Consider the following 14264-nt stretch of genomic DNA (forward strand, 5'->3'; position numbering starts at 1 on the left):
GATGTAACTAACATGAATTTGAGCAGACTTTGGAGGATGGTGGCAGACAGGAGGGCCTGGCATGACTTGGTCCATGGGTTCGCAAAGAGTCGGACTTGACTGTGTGACTGGACAACAACAATAATACACAAGTGTACATTGGTAACACCCTGATCTGCATGGTCAAGGCTTCCCTGGTCTCATGAGAACTCAAAAGCTAAGCAGAGTCAGCCCTGGTTAGTATTTGGATTGGAGTCCGCCAAGGAAGTCCAAGGTTGCTGCGTAGAGGCAGGCAATCCCCACCCCCCCTCTCTTCGGTTTTTGCCATGAAAATCCGGCAGAGGTTGCCATAAGTCGGTTGCAACATGATGGCACTTTACATATATACATTAGTTACCCAGAGGAGGAAAAACAATGCAATAGAAATGTGACAAAACAGACATTCTCTAGTTCTGGAATTCATTGGAGAAACCCACCAAACTTAAGCCAAAGTCAAGGATGAATAGTCAGGGCTTTTTTTGGAGCAGGAACTCCTTTGCATTTTAGGCCACAGACCCCCTGATGTAGCCAATCCTCCAAGAGCTTATAGGGCTCTTAGTATAGGGCCCACTGTAAACTCCAAGAAGATTGGCTACATCAGGGGGTGTGGCCTAATATGCAAAGGAGTTCCTGCTACAATCCCCCCCCCTGAATACTGAATAGTATTTTTTCCAGGGCCTTTTTTTTTTTTTAGCAGGAACGCAGTTCTGGCTGGTTTGGTGTCAAGGGGTGTGGCCTAATATGCAAATGAGTTCCTGCTGGGGAAAGCCCCGTGTGAAACAATGGCACCATCAGGGAGTGTGGCTTAATATGCAAATGAGTTCCTGCTGGGCTTTTTCTACAAAAATAAGCCCTGGTATTTTCCAATGTAATGAAGTTAAAAGAATCAAGAAAATCTGCTTATTCTTAATGGGCACTGTATGCAGGGTTACTTGGACTCTCCATGTATGCTTGGAAAAAAGATGTAGATATCTCTGAATCTTTAAACAACAGGAATCCTTGATCTCTTTCTCTCTTTCACTCTCTCTCTTTCCTACTTACACGGGTCTGCAAACAGTACCATGAGCTTCAATTGCAAATTTATTCGGTGCAAATCCAAGAAACTTAATGACTCTACTATTTCATTTGGCCGTTCTGTACCGTCTGAGTTCCAATCTGCATGTTTTGAGTCCAATTCTGCAGGGCCGGCGGGCTCTGGTGCCAGCGCCGGGGGAAGGTGTCCGTGCGCCTCCAAACACTGAATCCGACCCTCCAAAGTGAAAATGACTAATGTTGAGATAAAAGCAATGGGCTAGCCTTGTGGTCCTTAATCAAAGCACCTTGACTTCAACAGGAGCTGTGCCAGGGTATGGAGTGAATAATGACTCCAAGATTCGGTCTGATGAGAATATTAATATAGTGACTCAATATCCAGGGCCCGGTGCTCACAGCCGATGGTGTGTGAAATTTACTTCTATAGGAAATTGCCTGAGTGCAGGAAAAGGTACAAAATTGTACCAGGAGCCAAGACTGGAGGAGATGACCGTCGCAAGTATGGTGAAATGTTAATTCTTGGTCCAGCAGAGAGCGGCTATGCTAATCGTAAATAAGAACATGGAGTCTTGTGGCACCCTGTGGACTAACCAATTTATTGTGGCGCAGGCTTTCCTAAGCAGCCGATGGAGAAGGCTGGGGCTCATGAAAGATCACACTGCAATACATGTGCACTTCTTCCAGCCAGTTTGGTGTAGTGGTTAAGTGCGCGGACTCTTATTTGGGAGAACCGGGTTTGATTCCCCACTCCTCCACTTGCAGCTGGTGGAATGGCCTTGGGTCAGGCATAGTTCATGCAGAGCTTGTCCTTGAAAGGGCAGCTTCTGAGAGAGCTCTTTCAGCTCCACCTACCTCACAGGGTGTCTGTTGTGGGGGGAGAAGATAAAGGAGATTGTAAGCCGCTCTGAGTCTCTGATTCAGAGAGAAGGGCGGGATATAAATCTGCAGTCTTCTTCTTCCTCTTCCGGCTGCCCCAGAATTCCTTGCTGCTATTGCGGCAGTTAGGGATGCCGCAAACTTCTTGTAGAACATTATCAACAGTCGGACGTACCTGGTTCGTAGGTGATGGATCAAATGTCAGGCAGTCTGTTTGGGGTCACACTGAATGACCCTGAACACCTGCTGGACAGGTTTGCATCAGGGAATTTTTCAGAACTGATGATGTGCCAGAACACTGTGGATTCAAATAAATTGACAGCCATTAATATCATTAGGAAAAGGAAAGGAAAGGTCCCCTGTGCAAGCACCAGTCATTTCCAACTCTGAGGTGACATTGCTTTCATGTTTTCACGGCAGACTTTTTTACGGGGTGGTTTGCCATTGCCTTCCCCAGTCTTTTACACTTTCCCCCCAGCAAGCTGGGTACTCATTTTACCAACCTCAGAAGGATAGAAGGCTGAGTCAACCTTGGGCCGGCTACCTGAATCCAGCTTCCGCCGGAATCAAACTCAGGTCGTGAGCAGAGAGTTCAGATAACAGTACTGCAGTACTGCTGCTTTACCACTCTGTGCCATGGGACTGGTTAAATGAACACCAAATGTGAGGATTCTTTTAAAACAGAGCATTTAATTGTGATGGATTTATCTGAACTGATTTCTGGGTCTGTGGCTGCCTCTGAGACAGTGAGCCATCGTTCTCTTTGCATTTTCCCCTACCATGCCACCAAAAAGCTTTATCTAAAAAGTTGTCACTGCTCTTATAAACTTGTGCACTTGAATTCTAATAATCTACTGCCATGGCCTCAGAATTATGAACGCCCCCCCCCCCTTTTCTCCAGCCCTTTCCAATCACAGAGTTATTAAAGAAAATGTGACCATGCCTTTCCCCTAATAATGTCACAAGGAAAAGGGCAAGACTAGGAGTGACCAACATGCAGCCCAGGGGCCAGATCTGGCCCCCTGAGGGGTCTTATCAGGACCGTGAGCAAATCAAAAGTAAGTTTTCAGCTTACACATACACAGTTGAACAAGACCTGAACAGCATACTCAAGATTGCTACAGCACAGACATTTTCTCCAGTTTTTGATGCAATAATTCAGAACAAGAGGTGTCTGTTATCAGAGACTGTTAAGTAAAAAAAATATTGCAAGAGTGCTAACATTTTAAGTATGTTTAATTTTAAGGGGGTTTTTTGTTTTGTTTTAATCTTTAATTGTGTTTGTCTGTGTCTGCTGCCTGGCATTACATTTCATGACACACATGGCCCAGCTCAACAAAGTCTTATTTATATCAGATCCAGCCCTCATAATAAATGAGTTTCACACCCCTTAGTTAGATGCTTACTTTAAAAAATGAAAGCAGGGAATTCAGAGATTGTGGCAACAGGTCATTAAAATGTTAGTTTCCACATTTGCAAGAAAAAAATATTTTTAAAAAAATTCCTCATCAAGTTCTCCAGCAGCACAACAGGGAAAATAATGACCACGAATGGTTGCAGGAAAAACCAATTGCATTGGACAGCACCGTTAGGAAGGAATACAGCGAAGCACACTGGCACAAGTGGATCAGCAGTCAAAATGGTCGTTGAAAAATGAGCTCTCTACTCATGACTCGCAACCAGGGTGTGAGCCAAACTAGTACAAATTTGAGCACTTGAACAAAGTTAGAGTCCAGGGGGCACCTTTAAGCCCAACAAAGTTTTATTCAAGGCAGGGGTGGAATTCTAGCAGGAGCTCCTTTGCATATGAGGTCACACACCCCTGACGTAACCAATCCTCCAAGAGCTTACAAGGCTCTTTTTTGTAAGCTCTTGGAGGACTGGCTACATCCGGGGTGTGTGGCCTAATATGCAAAGGAGCTCCTGCTAGAATTCCACTCGTGATTCAAGGTATGAGCTTTCATGTGCAGGCCCACTTCTTCTTGTGTGTACACAAAAGCTCATAGCTTGAATAAAACTTTGTTGGTCTTAAAGGTGCCCTTGGACTCTAACCTGGGTCTGTTGCTTCAGACCAACCAGTGCCAGATTAAACCCTATGGAGGCCCCTAGGCAGTCAAAATCTCGGGGGGCCCCCACACAAATTATCTGAGTCAGAGCACCCACCCTGCTGCTTGTGGCCCCCGCTGCAGCCTGCAGGCACCTTCTCAAAAGCCCCTTTGACAAAACTGCAGGGGAGAGACAGAGTAGCAATTTCCCACACAGCTTACCGAGGAGCGAAGTCCCTCCTCACCGCGCAGCGTCTGCTCGGATTTCCCACCAACTGCTCCGCGGAATCAGGAAGTGCTGGACCTTTTGCATCGCTAACGTAAACTAGGGTTTTAGCGATTTCCATTTGAGACGCAAAAGGTCCGGCACTTCCTGATTCCGCGGAGCAGTTGGTGGGAAATCCGAGCAGACGCTGCGTGGTGAGGAGGGACGTCGCTCCACGGTAAGCTCTGTGGGAAAACGCCCAGAGAGAGGCAAACTTGGTGATGACGCCAGCAGCAGCCGCACCAGTGAAGTCAGGCAAAGAGCAGCTCAGTTGCTGACAGTTGCTGGGAGGGCTGCAAGCAGGGGGGGAAACCAGGAAGAAAGCTAGCCTGGGGGCCCTAAAGGTATGGGGGCCCATAGGCCAGTGCCTACTTGGCCTAATTGTTAATCCGGCCCTGACACCAACAAGGTTGCCCATTGTGATCTAAATGCAAACATTTATATGTGCAGGAGGCTAAGGTGGCTACTTAATATATATGCAAACTCAGTCTGTGTTTTTCAATTGTATGGGGGTTCAATTGTCTGCCTCGTCCACAAATAGAAGACACCGGGGCTTTAGACGAGAGCCTGGGCAGCACCTTCAGAACCTCAGCCAGTACTTAAGGGAGGAAAACAGAACAAAGTAGGAGTCCAGTAGCACCTTTAAGACCAACCAAGTTTTATTCAGAATGTAAGCTGCTGTGCACATGCACACTTCATCAGACGATGAAATAGGGTACAATGAGCAGTGCTGCATATAGCTTGTGGGCAGTGGTTAAGCATGCAAAGTAGTACAAAGTTAGAAACCAATAGGAAAAACCTTGAAATTAGCAAACTGAAAGGACATCAAATTTGCTCTGGATACCATTTGTGTGGGACAACAACAAAGGCAATAAACATGTCAGAACTGGAGAATGATGGTGAGAGTGTCCCACGGCAATAAATGCAGTCTGTTAACTGTTTTATTGCTCTTCAATCCTGAGTTAAACTGAGAACATGGTTCCCCCCACCCCTCAGAGGTGTTCCTGTCCACCTAATTTACTTTTTAACATGTAGCATGTATTATAAACATCATTCCAGTTTGCCAATATGAAAAATAATACACTAGAATATAGGGGAAGATGGGTTCAGCATTCGTAATGAGATAAACTACCAATATCCCTTATATAAGTTTGTCAATACAAAAAAAAAGACATTATTCTGATACACTATTCTAGAAGAGAAATACATTGGATTACCATGGGTGTATAATGGGTCCAGCACAGAGGTGTCAAACTCATTTGTTATGAGGGCCGGATCCGACATAAATGGGACCTTGTTGGGCTGGACCATGTTGGGCTGGGCCACATGTGTACCTATTTAAGATTAGGTAGCAGATTTATAAGCTTTATAAAAGACACAGACAAACACAATTAAAGGGTTTTTTTAAAAAAAATTAAAATAAAACATGCTTAAAACATTAGCACTTGTTGGTCTTAAAGGTGCTTTCTTTGTATCTCTCCCACAGGATCCAGGGAACTGGGCAAAGGATGCTCTGGCTCTTTCCTTACTTCCCCAGTCACCAGGAGGGGAAGGAGCCTCAGCCAATAGAAGGAAGAGAAGCTTGGCTCAGTAGCACTGTTGTGCAATTAAGAGAGCCTGGTAAAGCAATCTTTCATTTCTGGTGTATCCTGTTTACTTCTTTCTCTAACTTTATTTCTAGGTCCAATACCATTCTGATGTCTTTGAAATGGAACTGATGCACAAAGAACATTGAAAACTGAATGCATTTGGTGAGAGGTTTTCCAGTGAATAGCAGAACAATTATACTCACAAGTTTGGTTCCTGCAAAGAAAAGGGGAAATGGAAAAGTAAAATAGGGAAAGTAGGAGTGTCACATTTTTAAATATCTTTAGTCACAGATGTGTGGATAGATGATAGATAGATAGATAGATAGATAGATAGATAGATAGATAGATAGATAGATAGATAGATAGATAGATAGATAGATAGATAGATAGATAGATAGATGATAGACAGACAGACAGACAAATAGATGATAGACAGACAGATAGATAGATATAGACAGATAGATGACAGATGATAGACAGATAGATGATTGAAAGATAGACAGATAGATGACAGATGGCAGACAGAAGACAGAGAGACAGAGACAGACAGACACAGATAGATAGATAGATGATAGATGATAGATAGATAGATAGATAGATAGATAGATAGATAGATAGATAGATAGATAGATAGATAGATAGATAGATAGATAGATAGATGATAGATAGCTAGATGGCAGAAAGAAGACAGAGAGACAGAAACAGACATAGATGATAGATAGACAGACAGACAGATAATCCTCAGTAGTGATGCTGCCATTAGGCTGACCCTGACTATGGTCCTCCTGAATTGGGACTGTGGCAAATAATACAATTTAGAGCTGAAAAACTTTTTGCAAGGATGTTTTGCAGTTACATAGGGTAGCCACTAGGTGTCAGCAGAAATGTGACAGCGCCGCAAGAACGAATGCATGGATGGGTTAAAACAAGCTGGGATGGTCATTTCTCCTTATTGCGATGCAACCTCGGCTGCATTTATCCCTGAAAAAAATTGCCCAGAAAAGCGCTGAACAGAATGTTCGTGTTCTCAGCAGGGACTTAAGCGAAAGCCTGGGCAAAGCCTCGAGCTCAGAGAGGACAATGGAGGTTTCTTAAGCAAGCCTTACAATATCATTTAAAGTTATAAGATAAAAAGAAAAGTTATTAACCACTTACTGGTGGCAGCCAAGTGTACAGCAGTGTGTTTCTGGTCACTGTTCAGTGGCTATTAGCCACAGCGTATTGTTGGAACTCTCTGTCTGGGGCAGTAATGCTCTGTATTCATGGTGCTTGGCGGGGGGGCACAGTGAGAGGGCTTCTAGTGTCCTGGCCCCACTGGTGGACCTCCTGATGGCACTTGGAGTTTTTTGGCCACTGTGTAACACAGAGTGTTGGACTGGAGGGGCCACTGGCCTGATCCAACATGGGTTCTCTTATGTTATGTTGAGGTCCGACACAAAATGTCCAACTCTAACCTGGGACAGCTAGGTTTGGATCTCCCATTCTGCCATGAATTTCAGAGTCTTTGCAAAGCCACCAGCCATGTTAGTCTGCCCTTAAAAGGAAAACCAAAAACCTAGTGGCACCTTAAAGACAAACAATATTTCTTTAAACATTTGAAGACTAATATTGATTTACCTTGAACGAGTCACAAACTCTCTGCAGAGCCTATCTTGTAGGGTTATTGTGAGCAGGGCTTTTTTGTAGCAGGAACTCCTTTGCACATTATGCCACACACCCTGGATGTAGGCAATCCTCCAAGAGCTTACAGTAGGCCCTGGAATAAGAGCCCTGTAAGCTCTTGGAGGATTGGCTACATCAGAGGGGTGTGGCCTAATATGCAAAGGAGTTTCTGCTACCAAAAAAAGCCCTGATCGAGAGGAGAAAATGGAAGATCTTCTGGTGCCGGACCTATGGGTGGACCTCCTGATGTCTTCTGGGTTTTGGCCACTGTGCAACACAGAGTGTTGGACTAGATGAGCCATTGGCCTGATCCAACATGGTTCTCTTATGTTTTGATTATGATGAAGAAGAAGACCATAGAGTTATACCCGCCCTTCTCTCTGAATCAGAGTGGCTTACAATCAATCTTCTTCCCCCACAACAGACACCATGTGAGGTGGGTGGGGGTGAGAGAGCTCTCCCAGAAGCGGCCCTTTCAAGGACAACTTTGCAAGAGTTATGGCTAACCCAAGGCCATTCCAGCAGCTGCAGGTGGAGGAGTGGGGAATCAAACCTGGTGCTCCCAGATAAGAGTCTGCACACTTAACCACTACACTAAACTGGAGAATGTCATAAGTCACTTTGGGTCCCCCTCAGAAAGAGAAGTGAGGTATAAATTAAATACATAAAAAATAGCTACTTTCTCCCTGGCTAGTATTATCATAATGGTAAAAAAAAAGTTGAAGGCATCAGGCAAAGAGGAAGACGAATGTGAGATGGATTGACTTTATCAAGGAAGCCAGGGCATCTTGATTGGCTAAGTTAGACATAGATTCTAGAAGCCTGACCAGGCAACTGATTGCTCTCGTTTGGAGATCCATTTAAATTCCAGTTTTCCAGGCTCCATCGGGAGGTTTGCAACCTTTCTTCAGCCCTATCTTTCAGGCTAATGAGGCCCAGTCTAAGAACAGCTTCATCATGAGACGAGCTGTTTGCGTACCCCAGGGGTCATTTTGTAGAAAAATAGGTGGCGGAGCTCATTAGCATAACTCGTTAGCATATGCTGCCCCTCCCTCAGCCAAAATGCAAGAAAGGAGAGCCCCAGGCAAGCAAGGCCTGCTTGGGCTGACTAGAGATCCAGCCAGCCCAAGCAGGTCTCACTCTCCTGGGGCTCTCCTGGACTGCCCCCCCTCCCCCGTCCAAAGGCCAGCAAGCCACCCTCTGCCCAAAATCACATAAGATGTGGAGAAACAATGGCATAGGGCTTCTCCGGGGGTTAATGAAGGCTGCTGGGGGCGCGGAAGAACCCTTGGTGGTTGGCTGGCTGCCCGCTCTCCTAATCCAGGGATTGTTATGCAGCTGCACCTCCTACTCAATGGACAAGATAGGTGGGGAGGAGGAGGGGGAACCCTCGGAAAGGTTCAGGAGCTGTACTCCTGTGAACTCCCGCTGAATCTGAGGCCTGGTCTACACTAACCTTAAATCTCAGAACAACAAGCTACAGAGAGGGACAGGGAAAATGATGTCTTCTTTTCCATTTAATATTTGTACTGTAATTGCTGAGCAACTTGATTTCCCCCCTAGCCTGCCAATGCAAAAAATAAAATAAAAGCCACTTCTACCAAAAGTACTTTTTTAAAAGAGAGGGGGGCTGGGAGAGAGAGAGAGAGAGAGGGGCTAGATTTATGTAATCCATAATGTTAGCAATATGTTTGCTTCTGGGCTGACAATTTGCATGCAAATGAAACCACAGAGTTACGGCGCCTGCTCTCCGGTAACCTTAGCAGTCTTGCTTACCAGGCGCCTCGGCAGTAAAGTGTGATGCTTTTGTCAGAATTACCAACATTTTGAGAGAAGTAATTTTGACTCGAATTAAAATGACCTCCTGTCCCATCAAGGGCAGGGGGAGACGGAGGTAATTGCACAGCCGGGGAAGGTGAGGAGAAGAAAGTGTGGAGAAAGTCTAATTTGGTGGAGCCCTTCCAGTTCATTATGTGGGGAAGGAGAGCGGCGTTCAAAATTGAACAGTCTGCAAAATAAGACACGAGCAAATACTCCGCCGTTCGTAATGGACAGGTCTCAAGAGAAGAGCTCTCGGTGGGAATGGCCTCCTGGTCAAATCCCAACGTACTCGCCGGCCTTTATAACTCGATTTCCCTCTATGCTGCAATTCTCCAAATGATGTTTGGTTGTGTTACACTCTGGCGGTCAGAGAACGAGTCTTAAACAGCTGTGTTCGTCCACCCAAAATATTTCCACAAGTTTATAACAGGGCTTTTCTGTAACAGGGAACTCCTTTGCATATTAGGCCACACCTCCCTGATGTAGCCAATCCTCCTGGAGCTTACAGTAGACCCTGTACTAAGAGCCCCGTAAACTCTTGGAGGATTGGCTACATCAGGGGTGTGTGTGGTCTAATATGCAAAGGAGTTCTTGCTACAAGAAAAGCTCTGGTAACAGACATCATCCATGTAAGCATCCATGTATAATACTGTCCTAATGCATTGATACAGAAAGTTTGTATCTGTAGGGAATCCCTAGTTGTGCAGAATCAGCAGTGTGGCAAACAGGATCTAACCCTTCTCTCCCCATCTTATTTTGCCAGTTAAAACTACCACCACCACCACCGCTGTTACAATTTCATTTATTTACAAAATTTATATCCCACCTTTCTACCGAATTGGCCTAATTAGGGCCAGCAAGGCAGTGAACAATTAAACACAAAGCATTACAAAAGTACATGATAAAAACAATTAAAACCAAACCCAACAAACATAAGTAAAGACACAAAAACAACATCCGAGCTGCTCCAAGATTCAGAGTGAATGGCGGGATATAAATCCAACATCTTCTTCTTCTTTATAGAAGATAATGGCCATTTAAAATTCAGAGGGCATTTGCAGCATGGGTCAGCCTTTAGCCAGGACACAGTTCTCCAATCTTCCTCCTTCCTTCCCTGACCTTGATGCCTTTGGGAAAGGGAAAGAGCATGAAAAATAGCGGCCCAGACATATCTCCAAACATATACCCAAAATGGAGCTCAAAACTCGTTGCAACACTCCTGAAAATTCGAGCTTACAAAAAGCATGCCCTCACTGAAATCCCCAAAACAAATTTATATGACTTTTTTTGGGGGGGAGTGCACACCCATATCAACTGTGACCTCCACCAACCTTGTTGCATAACTGCTCTACCCTGCAGGCAGTTGGCTAAACAGACAATTAAATCAGACACCAATCATATCAATTTGTCATAAATACGTATGGACAATTTTGCAAAAAACCCTGACACGGACCTGCTTCAGCAGGCTTCACAGCTGTTTGGCGTGCACTAAACAGCCTGGATGACAGTTCCTATCCGATCAACACCTTTGAATGCACAGCTGTTGAAGATGTTCATGGCAAAAATTACAGCATCTCTAGTTCACTGTCACTTGCAAAGCTGCCTACATAGACCTCTTCAGGTGGATAGCAGTGGTTTGTTTGTTGTTTGTATTTGTGTGTGCGCATACCTGGAAGACATGGCAACCTCTGGTGGATATTCAGAGAGGTGGCTGAATAAAACCTGGTCCTGTCCTCCCAACTGCTGGCATTTCAAGGAGGTCTTCCCATCCAAGTGCTTCCTAGAGACAACCCTGCTTAACATCCAAGATCTGGCATGCCCGGGCTATCCAAGTCAAGGCAGATGGTTAGCCATGCTGATCTCAAGCAACAGAACAAAGTTTGAGTCCAGTGGCGACTTTAAGACCAACAAAGTTCAATTCTGGCTATAAGCTTTCATGTGCATGGACATTTTGGATACTTAGACCTGTGTGTGACCAGGCTGAGTTAGCTGTAGGGTTGCCAATCCCCAGGTGGGGGCAGGGGATCCCCCGGTTTGGAGGCCCTCCCCCTGCTTCAGGGTCATCAGAAAGCAGGGGGAGGGGAGGGAAATGTCTGCTGGGAACTCTGTTATTCCCTATGGAGACTTATTCCCATAGGAAATAATGGTCAATTGATCCATAGGTATCTGGGGCTGGGGGGGGGGCTGTTTTTTGAGATAGAGGCACCGGATTTTCAGCATAGCATCTAGTGTCTCTCCCCAAACTACCCTCTAAGTTTCAAAAAGATTGGACCAGGGGGTTCAATTCTGAGCCCCAAAAGAAGATGCCCCTATCCTTCATTATTTCCTATGGAAGGAAGGCATTTAAAAGGTGTGTGGTCCCTTTAAATGTGATGGCCAGAACTCCCTTCAGAGTTCAATGATGCTTGTCACAACCTTGCTCCTGGCTCCACCCCCAAAGTCTCCTGGCTCCACCCCCCAAGTACCCAGATATTTCTTGAATTGGACTTGACAACCTCAATTTGCTGTGTATGTGTAAGTCTTTCTCTCTGTGTGTTTGTGTTAAGTGTCATCAAGAGGCTCCCAACTTATGGCAACCCTAGGAATTGATGTCCTCCAAAAGGTCCCCTCATTAACATTCTTGCTCAGGTCTTGCAAACTGAGGACCTGTAGCTTCCTTGACTGAGTCAATCCAACTCATGTTGGATTGTCACACAGCAGGGGACCAGGAAGGGCCCTTTACTGGCTGCCACCGCTCAGGTAAGGGTCTGAAGGGGATAGCCCAGAGCACCCAACCACCCCTGTCTTCCTTATTAGAAAAGCCTTTTAACCGTGACCAAAGAGATGTAAGGTTCCAGGTAGTTTAACAATAACAGATTTATTATAAGTGCTCAAACAATAGTGAGTAGTAAAACATTAAGAGCAACAGTGAACTAAGAAACAGTTAAGGTTGGTGCAAATAAATAAAAGCTCTGACGTGTCTCACTAGATGTTCCCTTCCTAATACCAAACACACTCACTTCCTTGGGTGAGGGAACACTCCAGCTGCCTTCTTTCCAGAGAGAACCATTCTCCCTGCAGCCTTTACAGAGAGAACGCACCCTGTCTGTTGCTTTTATTCCCTACCAGGTCCCACCCCCTCTAGGCTAGTTTCCCCTCCAAAACTCTGCTACCCAATCAGAGGGACAGAAGGAACCTTAGGAGATGTGGGCCTCTATATCTACTCCTAGACAGGCTTCTCCCTGACATCTAGGCCGCACTAGGCCTCAGTTCATTACACGGGTCTTCCTCTTTTCCTGCTACTTTCACCTTTGACTAGCATTTTGTCTTCTCCAGTGACTCATGCCTTGTCATAATGTGACCAAAGTACAATAGCCTCAGTTTAGTCATTTTAGGTTCTAGGGAGAGTTCAGGCTTGAATTGACCTGTCTTTATGGCTGTCCATGGTACCTGTAATACTTTCCTTCAATGCCACATTTCAGACAGTTTGAGGGGAATGATTATTCATGGGGAAAATTAACCGGCAGAGTGCCCATTCAATAACAGTGTGCACCCGAAAGCTTATACCCAGAACAAAACGTTGTTGGCCTTAAAGATGTCATTGGACTCTGTTCTGCTGCTTCAAACCAATATGGCTGCCCACTTGAATCTATTCAACAAATAGTGGGCCCAACAACAACTGTAATCTTGTGGTCCCACAACAATACTGAAACATCAAGAGATGCTTCATCAAGTATGACACTCATATCAATCCAGTTTGGGGACCCCCAACCTGCCCAGCTGCTAGCCCCCAACCTGCCGGTATGGAGCAGGCTGCTGGGGGATTCCTCCCCACAAAGAGCCCCGTAGCTGCACAATTTGCCCTGCACAATGACATCGTCCAGAAGTGATGTCATTGTGCTGGGCTCATTGCACCAGAGATGCTCTAGAATCCGCAGTAAAACTCTATGATACCACAGAGTTCTTATCACGGATCCTAGAGTGCTGCGCCATGGTGGAGGGACTTGGCAACCCCATATGGCTCAGTAGCATAGCATCATCTTTGCCTGCAGAAGGACCCAGATTCAGTCCTTGGCATCTTCACCTAAGGATTAGGTAATGAGTACCAGGGGTGTAATTCTAGCAGGCACTCCTTTGCATATTAGGCCACACACCCCTGATGTAGCCAATCCTACAAGAACTTACAGAAAAGAGCCTTGTAAGCTCTTGGAGGATTGGCTATATCAGAGGGGTGTGGCCTAATATGCAAAGGTGCTCCTGCTAGCATTCCACCCTTGATGAGTACTGTGGAAGACCTCTCCCTGAGTCCCAGGAGAGCTGCTGCCAATCAGAGGACACAAGAGCAGTCTTGATAGAACAGTGGTTTGGCTCATAGCCCTCGATGTACACCATTATGCACAGAGAAACAAATGTGCATATAGAGAAACCATAAGTGAGCTTTCTGGCCCATTTGACAGCTTGTGTGGCCTGTGTGCATAAGAAGTGTCCACTTGTGGCCTCCCTTCCTGTGACTGGGACCATTCATACATCTCTCCTTGTCATGTGCAGAACCACAATAAATGGCTGGCACATAGGGTCACAAGATAGGTCGACTCGAATGAAATGTGTGAAAATGGGGTACGTTAAAGCAACCATGCTTTACCTCTATTTAATGATAATGCTCCCTGCCCTGAGTGTCCATAGTAGCGGGAAATTTAAGTCCTCCAAATAAACAGGACAAAAAGTAAAGCTGCCCTTTTTCCCTCTTCGCAGTCAAGTCTATCCAGCTGGCATCAATACAGGGGAGGCTTAATGTGAACTGCAGAAATTTGTGAATTAGAGCCCAAATAAACATGCACCATTAAAAATCAAGGTTCCAGCAGCACAAAATAAACTTTGTTCATTTATTTGACAAATGCAGTTTAGCTTTAATTATTTACGCTAATACGCAGCACTATCTCATAGAAGTAAATGTTCAGCGGTATATTTTGCAAAAGT

This window comes from Heteronotia binoei, chromosome 8 (genome assembly GCF_032191835.1).
Source record: "Heteronotia binoei isolate CCM8104 ecotype False Entrance Well chromosome 8, APGP_CSIRO_Hbin_v1, whole genome shotgun sequence".
NCBI classification, from domain to species: Eukaryota; Metazoa; Chordata; class Lepidosauria; order Squamata; family Gekkonidae; genus Heteronotia; species Heteronotia binoei.